The 16,684-nt window shown below is 37.9% G+C and overlaps 1 protein-coding gene across 1 annotated transcript in view; it reads right to left on the bottom strand.

Moving 5' to 3' along the window:
• The window catches only part of ZFHX3 (zinc finger homeobox 3), a 1,295,574-nt gene that overhangs the window by 563,576 nt on the left and 715,314 nt on the right, over positions 1-16,684 (bottom strand). Inside the window, exon 11 of the mRNA XM_070613798.1 lies at positions 10,182-10,445. The gene's annotated coding sequence lies outside the window, so the exon portion shown is untranslated. The remainder of the gene's footprint in view (positions 1-10,181; positions 10,446-16,684) is intronic.

Genomic DNA, 16,684 nt, shown 5'->3' with positions numbered 1-16,684 from the left:
TGCCGTAACAAAGGACCGCGGACCGAGTGGCTCAAACAATGGAAATTTATTGTTTCACAGTTCTGGAGGCTAGAAATCTGAGACCAAGGTGTCAGCAGGGTTGGTTTCTCCTGAGACCTCTCTCCTCATCTTGTAGGTGTCTGTCTTCTCTCTGTGGCTTCACACCGTTTTCTGTCTGTACAAGTTTGTATCCAAATTTCCTCTTCTTATAAGGACACCAGTCATCTTGGATTAGGGCTCATTCTACTGAACTCATTTTAACAATTACCATTTTAAAGACCCTATCTCCAAATGCAGTCACATTCTGAGGTACGGTGGTTAGGACTCCAACATATAAATTTTGGGAGGACACCATTCAGCTGATAACAAAATGTAAATTTATAGATGAATTTGAAGCTTTACTTCATGTGACAATGAAATATAAAGACCGGAAGAAACACATTTGCAAGCATGTGGAGTAGCCCAAATGTTTAGTGACAGAATTGTATAGATTTAGAGACTAAGGAGTTTAGAGAAGCAAATGGTTCCGTGGATGGAAGTTACTGAGATGTGCTTCTGCATGTACATTTTCCTAAAACGATAGACAATCTCCTTTCAGAGAATGATCGGAGATTCTGAACATTATAATAATGTTCCAACTCTGGTCTGGACCTTTCACGTAAACCTTTCGTAAACCATGGTAGTTTCTCCTCTAAAAGACCTCAGAAGTAGGCCCTCAAAGATCTCTTAGAGATCTGCTCTGATGATTTATCTACTCAGCCTGACGAGGAGTTATGTATGTCTGACCAAAATCTCTTGCTAATGGAAGCCAAAGTTCAGCATTTCAAGGCCTCATGACTTTGGTGATTTCATTTTCTTTCACATTCCCTACTAGTCTATCTTAGTCTCTCCTTCCTTCTCTTCTTCTTCTCTGTATATGGAGAATAATTATGCAGAAATAGCCACAGAAAATTCCACCATATATTTGAGTAATTAAGTTACTCCGTGGTTTTCCTTTATTTTAGCCAAATAAATATCAAACATTCTCCCTTCCCCTACTTGACATCCTAGATTTAGCTTTTCCTCAATAAAACAAAAGACAGAACACTCAGGAATTTTTAAACAAGGATTTCTAGTATGGATAATTTTGTCAAGTACCATGAAGTGAGCAAGTTGGTATCCTTTACAACATGAATATATACACCTTTCCAGTCCCTTGGATGAGACTTCTGAAGCACACTTGCCTTTCAAAATGTAATATTCTGTATATTCACTTTCTATGCAAAATCGCTGATTAGAATCCCCTAACTTGCTGGATTGAATACGATCATCTTCTCTCTACCTTACTCAATGAGCTTGGAGATCTTTTTAGTTTTCCTCTTAGATTTACTGTAACTCACCACTTTGTTAACCACTAGGTTAGATAGCTCACACGGAGGGAAAGGGGTGGATTTGTGGACTCCATTCCAACGTATGACATGTACAGCAGTCAAAAGTCGTGCCCCTTCTAAAACTGAGATCAGCATGATACCTTTATAAAAGGGATTATTTGAAAGTAGGACTGAAGGTGAGTGGATTTATGTGGTGGCCTCCATAAGAACTATGTGATCCCTTCCCTGCCAGGTGGAAACTGATGGGGATGAACTCAGCAACACTCTTGACGCTCTCAATTGATATGTCCACACAGCACCCATGCAACATGTAGCATCAAGTACATTTATTTTGTGTGTCCTACCTCACCTTTGCTCACCTCTTATAAAACCTTTTCATATATATAACAAATATTATTTAAATGTCTGTGCATATATGTATATAATTCTATAGATGTGTGTACATATATATATATATATATATATATAATATATATAATTCTAAAAAGTGTGCACAGTTTTTCCAGGTTTATTGACTAAAATAGCTCCCCCTCACCTTTTTTTAGGCCTCCCAAGATATTTTCCCTGCTTTTTCTACAGGTGCATTCATTAAATTTGAAGAGACATTATAACTATATAAGCTAGAAGGGATCATTACCCAAGATATACTCTTAGTATCAAGTAGAGACCACCCAAATGGTACCATTTGACAAATCCTCCTTCCTCCAAGCCTTGCTCTACCCAAGTGCTAAGATGCCTGAAATTCACAATCACACAGTATGCTCTGGCCATCTTCCCTTGGATTTTACCATTTCAGGGCATGACAGCCCAACTTCCATCTTTTAGAGCCAGTATCTTATTGAGATCTTTATTCAACACCTCTGAACCTGCTGCAAGGCCTGTGCATGTGATAGGCAGGAAGTGAAAGGAAATTACTACCCCTGGGAGCAGGTCTCAACCAATGAGTAACAGGAGTTAGCGTGTATAATATACCAGATCCCTTTTCCTTTGGGCAAGGTATCTGTGAAGTGTGTGTTCTAGACTCTTCCCCGAGTTTTGCTAGTGGAATTAAGCTCCAGTTGCCGGCAATGGCAACTTGCTTGCTAATACACTCTTATTAGCATCCTTTTCTTCCATGCTTTGCTTCCCACACTTCTCCTAGTTCCTGGAATCGCCTTACAAATAAAGTACTTTTACTAGTCTCAGCATCTATTTATGAGAGAACCTAAAAGAAGACATATGGTCATTTATTTGGTATAGCATTGATATTGCTAAGGTGTCTTTCATTAAAATGTAGAGTCTTAGATTTGGGGGAAGATGGGAGTGAATTTGGGTCAGAAAATTTCCCTGTTCTAATATCTAACAAAAGGAGTAAAAAGTAGTAAAAAATCAGCAAAATGCTCACCAGCATTGACAAACAAAGAAAATGGTATAACCCTGAGTCATAAATTTCAAAAAGTATCATCTGCAGAAGAGGAGAAATATTATTTTGATGTGCCTCCATGCTGCTTTCAATTGTATCCTGAACCCCAGAATAGGTAGAAAGAAAATATTTAGCATTTTCCCTAAATACCCCACAGTTTGGAGAGAAACAAACTGAAGGTGTGCATAGGCACCTTGGGTTGAATCAGTAATTTCAAGAACAGAAGCCCTCCAGATGATATGAACAGACATTTTTCCAAAGAAGATATAAAGATGGCCAGTAAGCCTATGAAAAGATGTTCAACATCACTAATCATGAGGGAAATGCAAATCAAAACTACACTAAGATACTACCTTACACCTGTTAAAAAGGCTATAATCACCAAGACTCACAATAACAAATGTTGGAGAGGGTGTGGAGAAAAGGGAACCCTCATACACTGCTGTTGGGAATGCCAACTGGCGCAGCCACTATGGAAAATATTATAGGGATTTCTCAAAAAACTGAAAATAGAAATACCATAGGACCCAGCTATCCCGTTACTGGGTATCTATGCAAACAACTTGAAATCTACAATCCAAAGTGACCTATCTAGCCCTATGGTAGCACTATTCACAATAGCCAAGATCTGGAAGCAATCCAAGTGCCTATCAACTGATGATTGGATAAAGAACATGTGGTGTGTGTGTGTGTATATATATATATATATATATATATGGAATACTACTCAGCCATAAAAAGACAAAATCATACCATTTTCACCAACATGGATGGACCTGGAGGGTATTATGTTAAGCAAAATAAGCCAGACTGAGAAAGACAAACACCATATGACTTCACTAATATGTGGAAGATAAACAAACACATGGACAAAGAGAACAGTTCAGTGGTTACCAGGGGAATGGGGGTGGGGTTTGGGAAAAGGGGGTGAAGGGGAGCACCTATGTGGGGATGGACAACTGAAATTTCACAATGATCTAAACTGCTATGAACTCAATAAAAAAAAGAAAAAAGAATAGAGGCCCTCTATCTATCACTATAACACCTCTTATTAGGGACAGGAAAAACTGTCTGGGCTCAGTATTTTAGAGAGAGATCTCCAGGGTAATATATTTCTGCATACATGAAGTAAACCCTGATGAAAGATATTTAACAAAGTCTCAGGAGAAGGAACAGAGCCCCTGCTTCTCTGAGACAAAGTCCACCAGAATACACCCTCCTTCAAGGAGGAAGAAATAGATCTATCATTCTAAGGGCAGAGTATATCCTAGGAAAAACAGATACAAATTAGTTGATGCTGAGTATGTCCTGGTTTTGTTGCTGAGTTTAAAGGATAAAGAAGAAATTCTTTAGTTACTTAGTAGAAAAATCAAGTTCTCTACAAGCAGAAAAATCAGCTGAGCACCAGCTGAGCCTCCACAGCATTTAATCCCAGAAAATAAAGCAGCAATATTTACAAGGTTCTAAAGAAAAAAGTATGGTCGGTAAAATATCATATCATAGTCAAGCTGATGTTCATATACAATCACAACAGTGAGAGACTCACTGTTGAAGGAACTCAGAATACAGAATCCATGAGCCCATCTACCAATCAAACAAAATATGAATGACAACTTTGTGGTTAAAGGGCAGTAGTCAGTGCCAAGAGACAATGGGCAAAGGTCTACAAATTCCTGAGGGAAGGAAAGTATGATCTGAAAATTTTATAGCCAGCTAAAGTGTCTTTTCAATTATTCATTTATTTTTGCTTATTTTATTTTCTATGCCTTCACATTTTATCTTGATTATATGGTCCTGTGTCACCTAATGATGGGGATATATTCTGAGAAATGTGACATTAGGTGATTTTGTCATTGTGTGAACATCATAGAGTGTACTTACACAAACCTAGATGGTACAGACTACCACACATCTAGGCTATATGGTACTAATCTTATGGGACCACCATTGTACATGTGGTCCATCATTGACCAAAACACTGTTGTGTGGGTGCATGACTGTAAAGGCAACAGACATTGTCAAGCATAGCAGAACTTAGAACATGGCGTCTAAAATCTTTCTGAAAGACTACTTAAAGATAAAATTCATCCAACTAAAAGAGAAATCAAAATTTAAAAAATGCAGCAATGGAGAATATGGGTCTAAAAATCTTGAGTTTAGCACTGAATTGTTATTCAAATGTTGAAATATAAAAATAGGACAAAATAAATGTGGTATTCATGGTTTCAGAACAAGATGACAAATGTTACAAACTGTGACAAAAATGTTACAAAAAAAATGACAAAGTAAGGCAATAACCAATAAATATCAGGAGGCAGGGGAAGGAAACTGGACAGCTGTGTGCTAATTTTCTCATCTTTTAAGCAGAGAGTCAACCAATACAGCATAGTACTGAAACATGAAGTTAAAAAAGAATAATGGATCTAGACAAAGTTTTTCCTAATCTTTTTTCTTAATCAGAGATAGATCATTTAAGAACTATATTCTAATGAAAAATAATATTTTCTGAGGATCAGAAATTCCTTCAGTTTCCCCTTTATAATTTTTTCTGTTAAATTCTAATATAACAAAGTCTAGTGACATTGTCACACATAATCTCTCTTTTTTTTCTTGGTGAGGAAGATTGTCCCTGAGCTAACACCTGTGCCAATCTTCCTTTATTTTGCATGTGGGGCACTGCTACAGCATGGCTTGATGAGTGGTGTGTAGGTCTGTGCCCGGGATACAAAGTCATGAACCCCAGGCTGCCAAACCAGAGTGCGCGAACTTAACCACTACACCACCAGGTTGGCCCCCATAATCTCTTTTTTAAGTCTCAGTCTCTTTGGGTCTTTCATTCTCTTCCTCTGTCTCTGATTCTGTCTTTATCATCCTTCTCTCTTTTCTTTTATATAAAGACAATAAACAAATGCTTGGGAACATGTTCACCAAATCTGAAAGATGACTATTTTTGAGTGGTGAAATTTTTAGTGACATTCTGCTCTCTTCTTTGTACTTTACTATTTTTAATTTTACAAAGTGAACAGGTATAAGTTTTACAAAATCAATAGTCATTGTTCTCTAAAAGAGAAAATATAGGCTTCTAACAATTTGTTGTAAATGTGTTTATGATTTTCTACATGATATAAAAGGAAAATAGAAGATGGAAGATGCTAAGAGCCCAGAATGGGAACTTGGGGCATAAAAAAAGAGGAAGAAAATTATAATAGAAGCATCACACCATCTTCATTTTTTCAAAATATTTTTGCCTATAGTTTCAAATTAAAGTAACTGCCATTTGACTTTACCAAATTGTTGATTCTGCTATTTTCTTTAGAAGATCTAGCCTCTTAAGAAGCTGATGGTCCTTTTCTCTTAATGGTACCAGATACCTAATTCTGACTCTCTCAGAGATTTTAATCCTCAAGCTTTCCTGAGCATGTCAATGGAGGACTCACCAATGCCGGCATCCATTTGCAGATTAACAGCTTCTGCCATTAGCAAATTGGAAATTCTTTCCCTCATCCCTCTTATAGGAGGAGTCTTTTTCTGTTAGTAGTACTATGATTCCCATTTCTGCATCTTCCTTATTAATGCAGTCCATAAAGCATTTCTAGTTTTCTTGGCTGCTTCAACCTTCCATTGAGTTTCATGAGTGTTAAATGGAATGGCTTATCTGAGGGAACAAAGCAAAGAGTCTACCTTCAACTAATGGGAGTACTGATCCTTAATACAGACACCAGACATTGGTGGGCAACAATACATGTGTCACACTTCATGTTCCATTACATTGAGTTCTCCTGTGGTCACAGAGTAGATACCAGAGCAATAATATTGCCACAACGGGTGAGATGAGACCAGGAGAGAGTTACAGCTTCTGACTTGGCAAATCTGAAATGGAGATCCTCCAGAATGTGACCCAAAGTTTCAACATAAACACTTTTTAAAATTTTTTTTTATTGCAGTAACATTGGTTTATAACATTATGTAAATTTCACGTGTACATCGTAATATATTTCAAATTCTGTGCAGATTACATCATGTTCACCACCCAAAAACTAATTACAATCTTCACACATGCAACATAAACACTGTAGATCCACTAAGGACACACTAGACCTTGCTAAGTGGAAGGAAGCAGACCAGATCCATCACAAAATACTTTAGACCAGAGGGCAACTAGGAGTTGAGAACCCCTACTGTGCAATTCCATTAGACCACTTGTTACTTGAATTCAGTTGGCTGTTAGTTGCACCATGTAAATGAAAAGACTTCCCCTCCTAGTATTTATGCAAAATCTGTGGCTTCTCTCATGTCTAGTGTCTAATGGCATCTAGTCACTGGATTAAATATCCTGTTAATAATGAGCAGCATCCCTATTTCTAATTACACAACGAATATATAGAGGCATTCCTCTTCAAGGAAGCACTAGAATTTTTGCTATTAATGAACAATTGACTTAGTTGACAGAATGAACCATGTGCAGTCTGGATGTTTTAAGCATTTTCTGAATTATTATTAGTCTTTGGGTAAGAGTTTTTATTCCCTTAGTATTTCTCTGTGAACTAAGAAATGATCCCAGATGGAAGCTCCATTGGTTTTTGGCCATAAAAGCAATCTTTTTTTAAGTTTTTAACTTTACAGCAGACCTAAACCCAGGAGAAAATGACAATTATAACATATATATAATATTAAATAAATATATAAATACTTATATATTTATATAAATATTTTATATTATATATTATAATATGTATTATATATTACAATTATGACACTAATATATATTATATGAGAGGACATTTTGATCATATTTTAGGAGAGAACTGTTTCATATGACAAACTCAACACCTTCATTTTAAAAGCCCAACTCTCTGCTTGAAAAATATCAAAGCTTTCATTTAAGTTGCCATGGGGCAAATCGAGTTATGTACAATTCAGAGTCATTTGGAGAGATGGAAGGGATGCACACTTTACTTAACTTTCAAAATACCATGAGTAGAATGAGCTTAACACTACACCAAGAGCTCAGAGCTTCTGGGATAAACACACGGGAATCAGGGTTGGTGTGATAGGTAGAAAAAGGAAACTGAAGATTATAAAATTCAGTCACATTTCAAAATTTTCTGCTACAATAATTCACTTTATGTAGAATTAATGTGGCTGATTGAAGGTTTGTGCTGTAATTTACTTATAATTAACATTTTATGGTGAGCAGATTTCACCATCTCCTTCATGCTGTGAACTCTAAGCCATAGGTCAAAAATAGAGATGAAACAGATAAGCACAAAATATTCTCACTGAAATATTAATGAGATTTTAATTTGCTGCGTGAAAAACACATCTTTCATCAACGTCTGTATATAAAAATCACTATTTTACTTTAATTTTTTAATCACATTAAAAATATAATGAACTCTTCCAACTGGCAGAAAGACGCTAAAAAGTCTAATGCACGCAAACAGTCCTAGGTCGGTAAAATGTTTTTCCAACTTATTCAGGTGCTAGAAATATTGTCACCTGTAGAGGTAGTGGTTGAACCCAACATAGTCAAGAATCTCTTCTCAGTTAGCCAGTACTGAGCTCTAAACACCATGGAACAGAGTTGGGGCATCCCCGTTGTGCCCCATCCAAATTATTGACCCCCAGAATCCGTGAACATAATAAAATCATTGTTGTTTCACACCACTGCATTTTGGGGTGGTTTGTAAGGTAATAGGTAACTGGAACATTCTAAGAGTCTATAATATATTACCATGCCTTTGCCACTACCTCAGGGATCTGTTAATTTTATTCTAGAAAGAAAATCCAGACAGAACCGTATTCAACCAGAAACTATTTTACAGGTGATATGAAGATGGTAGGTTCTTTGATGCAAACTTAGCACTTACTAAAACCGGTAGGAATTTTGAACCTGATAACAATCCAAAGGGAATAAATATCTCATGAGGATTTCACATGCCTTATTTGAGTTCCTGAACACAGCAGTGGGACCATTAGGCCTACCAAATTCAACAGTTTCTCCAGAAATTTTACTCAGGTTGGGTAGCAAACACTGAGGCTCTTTCTCCTCTCTCTCACAGCCAAATTTCTCAAAAGAATCATTTCCACATGTCTCAATTTCCTCACCTTCTATTCATTCCTCAACCCACTCAAAGCCTTCACAATTACTCTTTCCTTTTCCAAGTTAGAGAGTCACCCTGAAAAAGGGGGTGTGTGGCTTAGGGAGAGGAGCGAGAAGTGACTACAAATACACAAGAAAAGACGTATCTGATTTGCATAAGTAACATCCTATCCTTTCAGTCACAAATCTTCTATAATTTTATGCAAATATTCAAGACTTTTCCATCATTTACGATAGCAGCATTGGAAAAGCTAGAATATTAGAACATACGGCAGTAAAAAAACTGTGTGGAAAACTAACCTGGGCTTTGATTCATCTTTGCCAAGGTCAGACCAAATGAGAACATGTAGCTTACTTGTCATTACAAATTCTGACTGGACTGTCTTTTCTTAACCACGATGGCATTATTTGGTGCCCATCACAGAGACAGGAGCTCATAAAATCAGAGCATGGCCTCTCAACAGGAAACAAGATCCATACAGCCCAGTTTTCATACCAGCCAACGTTTGCGTTTGAAACAAAGTGAATACATTAGTCCATAAAAGTAGCACCTGTGATCTGAGAGGTCTATACACTTCCCAGGAACCTTACACTTGTACTGTCAGAGGAGAATTTCTAGGGAGAATGGAAAGATCATTCTTCCAATTCATTCATGCATCATAGGAACCTGCAAACTAACAGGTGGAAAATACAGAGCCAGTCAGCTCTATAAATGGAACACACATGATGGTTCTGCACAGCCATTCTTCCCACTCTGTATTTGCTTTGCTGACCATATCAATTCAACAACACTCCATGGAAAGAAAGGTGACAGTGAGGAGAGACCTGGGATGTCCATGAAGAAGCCAGTAAAACCTCACAATTTGATGAAGACATTTCATTCCCTTTACTTCCTAACAAGCTCCAACCCATTCAAAGGACTTATTAGAATTTCAAATGAAAAGCTGAATACTATGAGCATTGTAAATCAGCTACAAACAGCTTTTAAAACCGTGTCAGGAGAAAATACACATGTAATTTTCTTCTTCTTTTTTTAATATTGCATTTTTTTTGCCCTCAAAGGTTTGTTTGTTAAGAAGCAGGTACCAATTTATTTTTACAGAGAAAATCTGTCTGATTTGGGGAGTAGCAAGGGAGCCCAACTGGAGAAATCTTTCACACTGGGTCAGTAGGGGTCCAATCATTACTCCCACTTGTGACACATGCACTACCACCCAGGTGGTGGGTACCACTTCACAAACCACATTGCATTGCTTCTTTTTTTCTCTTCAAATTCCTTAGAATCTGAAGCAGGAGTATTACTTACCTGGGAAAAATTGCTAGTCGGACTTCTCCAGCCCAGGAACCCATACTGGCTGTCTTTGAACAGTCCAGAAAAGGTGAGGGTGCTAGAGGAGCTCTCCCTCTAATGGGGGAAGTGAGGGGCAGCGTTCTTCCCAAGAGTCAGGAGCTTTTCGCCTCTTTTGCTGGGATGTCCTGCAGCCTTCCACACGTTCGTTTCCCTGAGAATATGACAGGGTCATGAGACAGGGACACTTCACAGTTGTTCTTCGTTTCCCTTTTCAAGTCCCTGGAAAGAAAACAAAACAAAAGAAAGAGCTTTCTCAATCTGTCCCATTCTTAAAGTAGCTAGAGACTGGGATTAATTTCCAAACTGAAGAGACTCCCTCCTTCATCTTCCGCAGCATAGGAAGGCTCATGTGGTTGCACAGATCACCGTCCATACCACACTCAAAGCAAAAAGACAAAGACAAACCAAGGAGGCACAGGGGCTTCATCCTCTAGAAAACATCCACAATTGAATCTCCTTGGCAAATATTACTTTCTTGATACAGAATTCTTACTGTTAAAGGCTGTGAAAATGTGGGACGGTACATTCTGATAGAAAAGACCACAGCCAGCTACGGCAGAAAGCAGGTGCCACTCAAAAATCACAAGCTTTCATCTCTTCTGTTTCAGTTCTAAAAGTAGCTGCCTTGACATCAAAATGAAAATTACCAGCTTGAAATGAATGAAGGGCTCCTCCAAAGCCTGCAGAATGGGATCCAAATGTCATTCTACCTTCTATCTGGATGGAAAGATTGAATCAAGCTGCATTTGATAATTTATTTATTTAACAAATAATTACTAAGCATTGACTACTGAAAACCATACACATATACTTTGAGTACTGATAATTCTCTGCCTGCCTCCACTTTAAATTTTGTAATTACCTTCCAGGCAAATGCTCAATTAGAGCCCCATAAGTTCCCTTCAGTACAGTGTAATGGAAAGATCCTGGGCTCTAGGATCAGACAGACTATAGATAACATTCAGGCAGAAGGGAAACCACTGATTGCTTTAGGTTAGAAATGGAGGAGGACCACCTCACATGGAGGGTGGCTGAACCTTGTGTTTCTGAGTAGACTGGAGGACCCATGTCTCATCCTTTCCTGCACCTTCCCCCAACAACCAATACAGTCCTCTTCCAATTTTGGAGGATTTTTATTGAGGAAACTGACCATTTTCTCCCATGTGGTAGCATCTCCCTTGAAACCAGCTTGGTGGGTCACGAGGCAATGATGAGAGACCCCACTGGGAGTGGGAATCCTGGTCAGCAGAAATGGAGACAATGAGGTCTGGTCTTTCCTTTCCTGGAATGTTTCTCCTGCCAGTGGCAGCCCTAAAGCACCAGGCTTTGAGTGCATTGTGGGAGCTGCAAAGTTTCCTTCCATGGGGATCTGCTACTTATTAGCAGGATGACCTTGGACAAGCTATTTAACCACTCATTCAGTCATCGATAAAATGAAAGAGTAATACCTGCTTCGTGGTGATGCCTAAATGAGATAGCACACAGAAAGTTCTTAACACACGGCCTAACTCAAGAGAGACTCGCTTGTCTGGTTGTAATTCCTTCCATCCCACCTCCTCCTGGGAAGACTGTGACACTAGCTAAAGAAGGGGGCACTTAAGCTCAGTTGTTTAAAAGGTTCTTCTGTCACTTTCTATGGGCTGGCTTCATAGAAAGGTACCTGAACCACTGTGGCTTGTGTCATCACAACCCTTGTTACCTCTTCCGGGAATGGCTGTTGGTTTTCATTTTTCTGTCCCCTCTTTAGCCAACTAAAAAAATCCATCCTTAAAGAAATCTGTCTCCGTCTCTCTTTCCAACCTCCTGCTCATTCTCATTATTCCCCTCTTTTTCTCTATTCCTTTAGAGACACATTTTCAACTCCATAGCGGTTACCTGCTGCCTACCACACCCAAGTGAATTCTTATACCTGAGCTTTGAGCTTCTCCTCTGACTCTTGGGTTTTGTCCTTATACTTGTCACCTCTCCTCTCCCTGCTCCTGACCCTCAATCTTTATCTCATTTTCTTATGCTTTTGTATGATATTTTTCCTTCTTGGTAAAAACACAGAATGATTTCCGATCGCCTGCTCTGTAAACTCTCTTTTCCCTGCCTTAAATAATTAAGGAACCAACATGACTGAAACATGTCAATAAGGCTTCACATTAGTAGCAACTGAAACTTGTCTACAATGACAGGGAGAATAAATATCCCAGTCTGTAGTGTTACAACTGACTTGCCTAAGAAGCTCATTTGCCTAATTGCTGCAGCTAATCCAACAAACTCTCCATCTGCTTTTGGAACACTTCTACCCTTTCTACCACAGGTATTTACCTGTTGATGGGCATCAGTAAGATAGAGGAGGATGAAAGAACAGACACAGATTTGAGATATACAAAGTTATTCCCTCCAAACAAAAACAGACAAAACACAAAAAATTAATTTTATTTTAAATGTGGAAAAGTTTGTGGAGTCGTTAGATGCCTTGAGCTCCTGTTTTGTTTTGCTTTTTAGTGAGGAAGATTCTGAGCTAACATCCGTTGCCAATCTTCCTCTTTTTTTGCTTGTGGAAGATTGTCCCTGAGCTAATATCTGTGCCAATCTTTCTCTGTTTTGTATGTGGGTCACTGCCACAACATGGCTTGATGAGTAGTGTAGGTCCACGTCCGGGATCCCAACCCACAAACCCGGGTTACAGAAGTGGAGTGCACCAGACCTAACCATTATACCGCAGGGCCAGCATGAGCTCCTGTTTTTTTAATTAATTTTTTTGAGATAATTGTCAATTCAAATGCATTTGAAGAAATAATCCACAGAAATCATATGTCCCCTTTACCTCATTTCCTTCAATGATACCATCTTCCAAAACTACACTGCAATATCACAACCAGGATATTGAGGTTGAGGTAGCCAAGATACAGAACATTTCTGCCACCACAAGGATATCTCCTAGTGTTCTTTTATAGCCACACCCACTTCCCTCCCATCCCCACTCTCTCCTTAATCCTTGGCAACTGCTAATCTCATCTCCATTTCTATAGTTTTGTCAATTCAAGAATTTTATATAAATGAAATCATATAGTATATAACCTTTCATGATTGGCTTTTTCCATTCAGCAGAATTCTCTGGTGATTTGTCCAAGTTGTTGTGTGCATCTATAGTTTGCTCCTTGGTATTGCTGAGCAGAATTCCATAGTATGGATGTAGCACAGTTTGTTAATCATTTGCCTGTTGAAGGATATCTGGGTTGTTTGCAGTGTTTTGCTATTACAAATAAAGTTAGAAACATTCATGCACAGGTTTTTGTGTCACATAAGTTTTCATTTCTCTGGTATAAACGTCCAGGAGTACAACTGCTGGGTTGTATAATTACATATTTAGTTTTTAAGAAACTCCTAAATGCTTTTCTAGAACAGTTGTACCATTTTACATTCCCACCAGCAATGTATGAGTGATTTGATTTTTCTACATCCTTGCCAGCATTTGGTGTTGTCACTATTTTTTATTTTATCCAATCTTGTAGCTGTCTAATGACATCTCATTGTGTGTGTGTTTTTTTTTAATCCCCAGCCCTGTCTCTCCTTTTCTAGCTCACTCTTTTTTTTTTTACCTCCACAAAGCCCCAGTACATAGTTGTATATCTTAGTTGTAGGTCATTCTTGTTCTTCTATGTGGGATGCCACCACAGCATGGCTTGAGGAGCTGTGTGTAGGTCCGCACCCAGGATCTGAAGCAGCAAACCCCAGGCCACCAAAGTGGAGTGCACAAACTCAGCCAGTTGGTCATGGGGCCGGCCCCTCATTGCGGTTTTATTATTTCCCAAATAGCTAATGATGCTGAACATCTTTCCATGAGTTTATTTGCCATTTGTAAATCATCTTCGGTGAAATGTCTCTTGAAGTCATTTGCTTATTTTCTAATTGGACTGCTCACTTTTTTACTGTTGAGTTTTCAGAGTTTTTATATAGTCTAGAAACCAGACCTTTGTTGGATATGAGGTTTGCAAATATTTTCTCCCAGTCTGTAGTTCGTCTTTTATCCTCCTAAAAAGACCTTTCACAGAGCCAAATTTTTTAATTTTGTTGAACCAATTTATCAAGTTTTCTTTATATGGATTGGGCTTATGGTGTCAAGTCTAAGAAATCTTTGCCTAGTCCTATATCCTGAAGATTTTCTCCCATTTTATTCCTAAAAATCTTATAGTTTTATGATTTACATTTAACTATGTGATGCACTTTGAGTTAATTCTTGAATATAGTGTGAACTTGGATTGAAGTTCACTTTTTCTTTGGTGAGGAAGATTGGCCTTGAGGTAACACCTGTTGCCAATCATCCTCTTTTTGTTGGAGGAAGATTGGCCCTGAGCTAACATCTTTGCCAATCCTCCTTTATTTTGTATGTGGGTCACCACCACAGCATGGCTTGATGAGTGATGTAGGTCCATGCCAGGGATCTGAACCTGTGAACCCTGGACCACAGAAGTGGAGCACACTGAACTTAACCACTACGCCACTGGGCCAGCTACTGAAGTTCATTTTTGTTTGCCCATGGACATCAAATTGCACCAGCAACATTTGCTAAAAGGCTATCATTCCTTCACTGAATTGCTTTTATATCAAATCAAAAATCATTTGGACATATCTATGTTGGTCTGTTTCTGGGTTCTCTGTTCTTCTTCATTGATCTGTGTGGCAATACCACACAGTATTGATTACTGTAGCCATATAGGAAGTCTTTAAATTAGGTAAGTTAATTTCTTCTCACTTTATTCTTCTTTTCCAAAATAGTTTCAGCTATTCTAGTTCCTTTGAATTTACATATAAATTTTTTGAATAATCTTGCCTATATTTACAAAAAAATATTGCTGGGATTTTGATAGGAATCATGTTGAGCCTACATGTCAGTTCAAGGAGAACTGACATCTTTACTATGTTGAGTATTCCAAATCATGCACATAGTATATCTCTCCATTTATTTGATCTTCTTTGATTTCTCTCATTAGTATTTTTTGGTTTTCAACATACAACTCCTATACATGTTTGTTAGATCTACACTTAAGTGCTCATTTTTTAAAAGTTTTTTTTTTATTTTTATTGTTTTTTTGGCTGAGGAAGATTTGCCCTGAGCTAACACCTGTTGCCAATCTTCCTCTTTTTGCTTGAGGAAGATTGGCCCTGAGCTAGCATCTGTGTTTTTCTTTATTTTGCATGTGGTTGGTCACCACAGCATGGCTCCAGTGAGTGGTGCAGGTCCACACCTGGGAACCAAACCCAGGCCACTAAGTGGAGCATGCCAAACTTAACCACTAGGCCACTGGACTAGCCCCCATCATTCAGTTTTTTAGATATTATAAATGGCATTACATTTTGATTTTCATGTGTTCATTGCTAGTATCTAGAAATACAACTGGTTTTGGGTATGTTTATCTCAAGTCCTGTGACTTTGCTGAACTTGCTTATTCATTCTAGATGGCTTTATTATTATTTTTTTGGTAAAGTCCTTGGGATTTTCTATGTTGACAATCATGTTTTCCGCAAAATAAAATTTTATTTCTTCCTTTCCAATTTGCGTGACTTTTATTTCCTTTTCTTGGTTTTATTGCACTGACTAGAACTTCCAGCACCATGTGGAAGAAGAGTGGTGCAAGTGGGCACCCTTGCCTTATTCCTCATGTTTGGGGAAAGCATTTGGTCTTTCATCATTAAGTATAATGTTAGCTGCAGGTTTTTTGCTGATGCTCTTTATAGAGTTAAGTAAGTTTCTCTCTATTCCTATTTTTCTGAGAGTTTTGATCATGAATGGGTATTGAATTTTGTAAATGTTTTCTCTGCACCAAGTGATGTGATCATGTGATTCTCCTTTAGCGTGTTACTATGGTGGATTATATTGCTTGATTCTCGACTATTTAACCAGCTTTGCATTCCTGGTCATGGTATATCATTCTCTTTATATATTGCTGAAATGTATTTGCTAGTATTTTATTAAAGATTTTTGCATCTATGTTCATGAGGGATATTAGTCTGTCATTTTTCTTTTTTTCTATTGTCTTAGTTTGGTGTTGGTATCAGGATAATATTAACTTCATAAAATGAATTGGGAAGTGTTTCCTCTTTGTCTTATTTCTGGATGAAATTGTGTAAAATTGGTATTAATTCTTTAAACAATTTGTAGAATTCTCCAGTGGAACCATTGGGCCAGTGACTTCTCTCTGCTTCTCTAATTTTCCTTCCAGATCTTACTTCCCTATCTCTTTCCACAATTGTGCAAGTTCTGATGCCTGTAATAAGTTCCTTACTTTGTAATGCTCTTAGTATCTGCTTCCCTGATTGAATCCTGACTGATAACTTAAGTCATTTTCTATTAAACTGAAATAATGAGTTAATATTTACTGAGCACTTAAAACGTGCCATGTACTTGCTCTGCACTTTATATTTGTTATTCCATGTAAGCAACCCCATAAGAAAGGTTATACTGTCAT

The sequence above is a fragment of the Equus przewalskii genome, chromosome 3 (assembly GCF_037783145.1).
Source record: "Equus przewalskii isolate Varuska chromosome 3, EquPr2, whole genome shotgun sequence".
Lineage (NCBI taxonomy): Eukaryota > Metazoa > Chordata > Mammalia > Perissodactyla > Equidae > Equus > Equus przewalskii.
The sequence above is the reverse complement of the archived record's forward strand: the minus strand, read 5'-3'. Positions and strand labels throughout refer to the sequence as shown.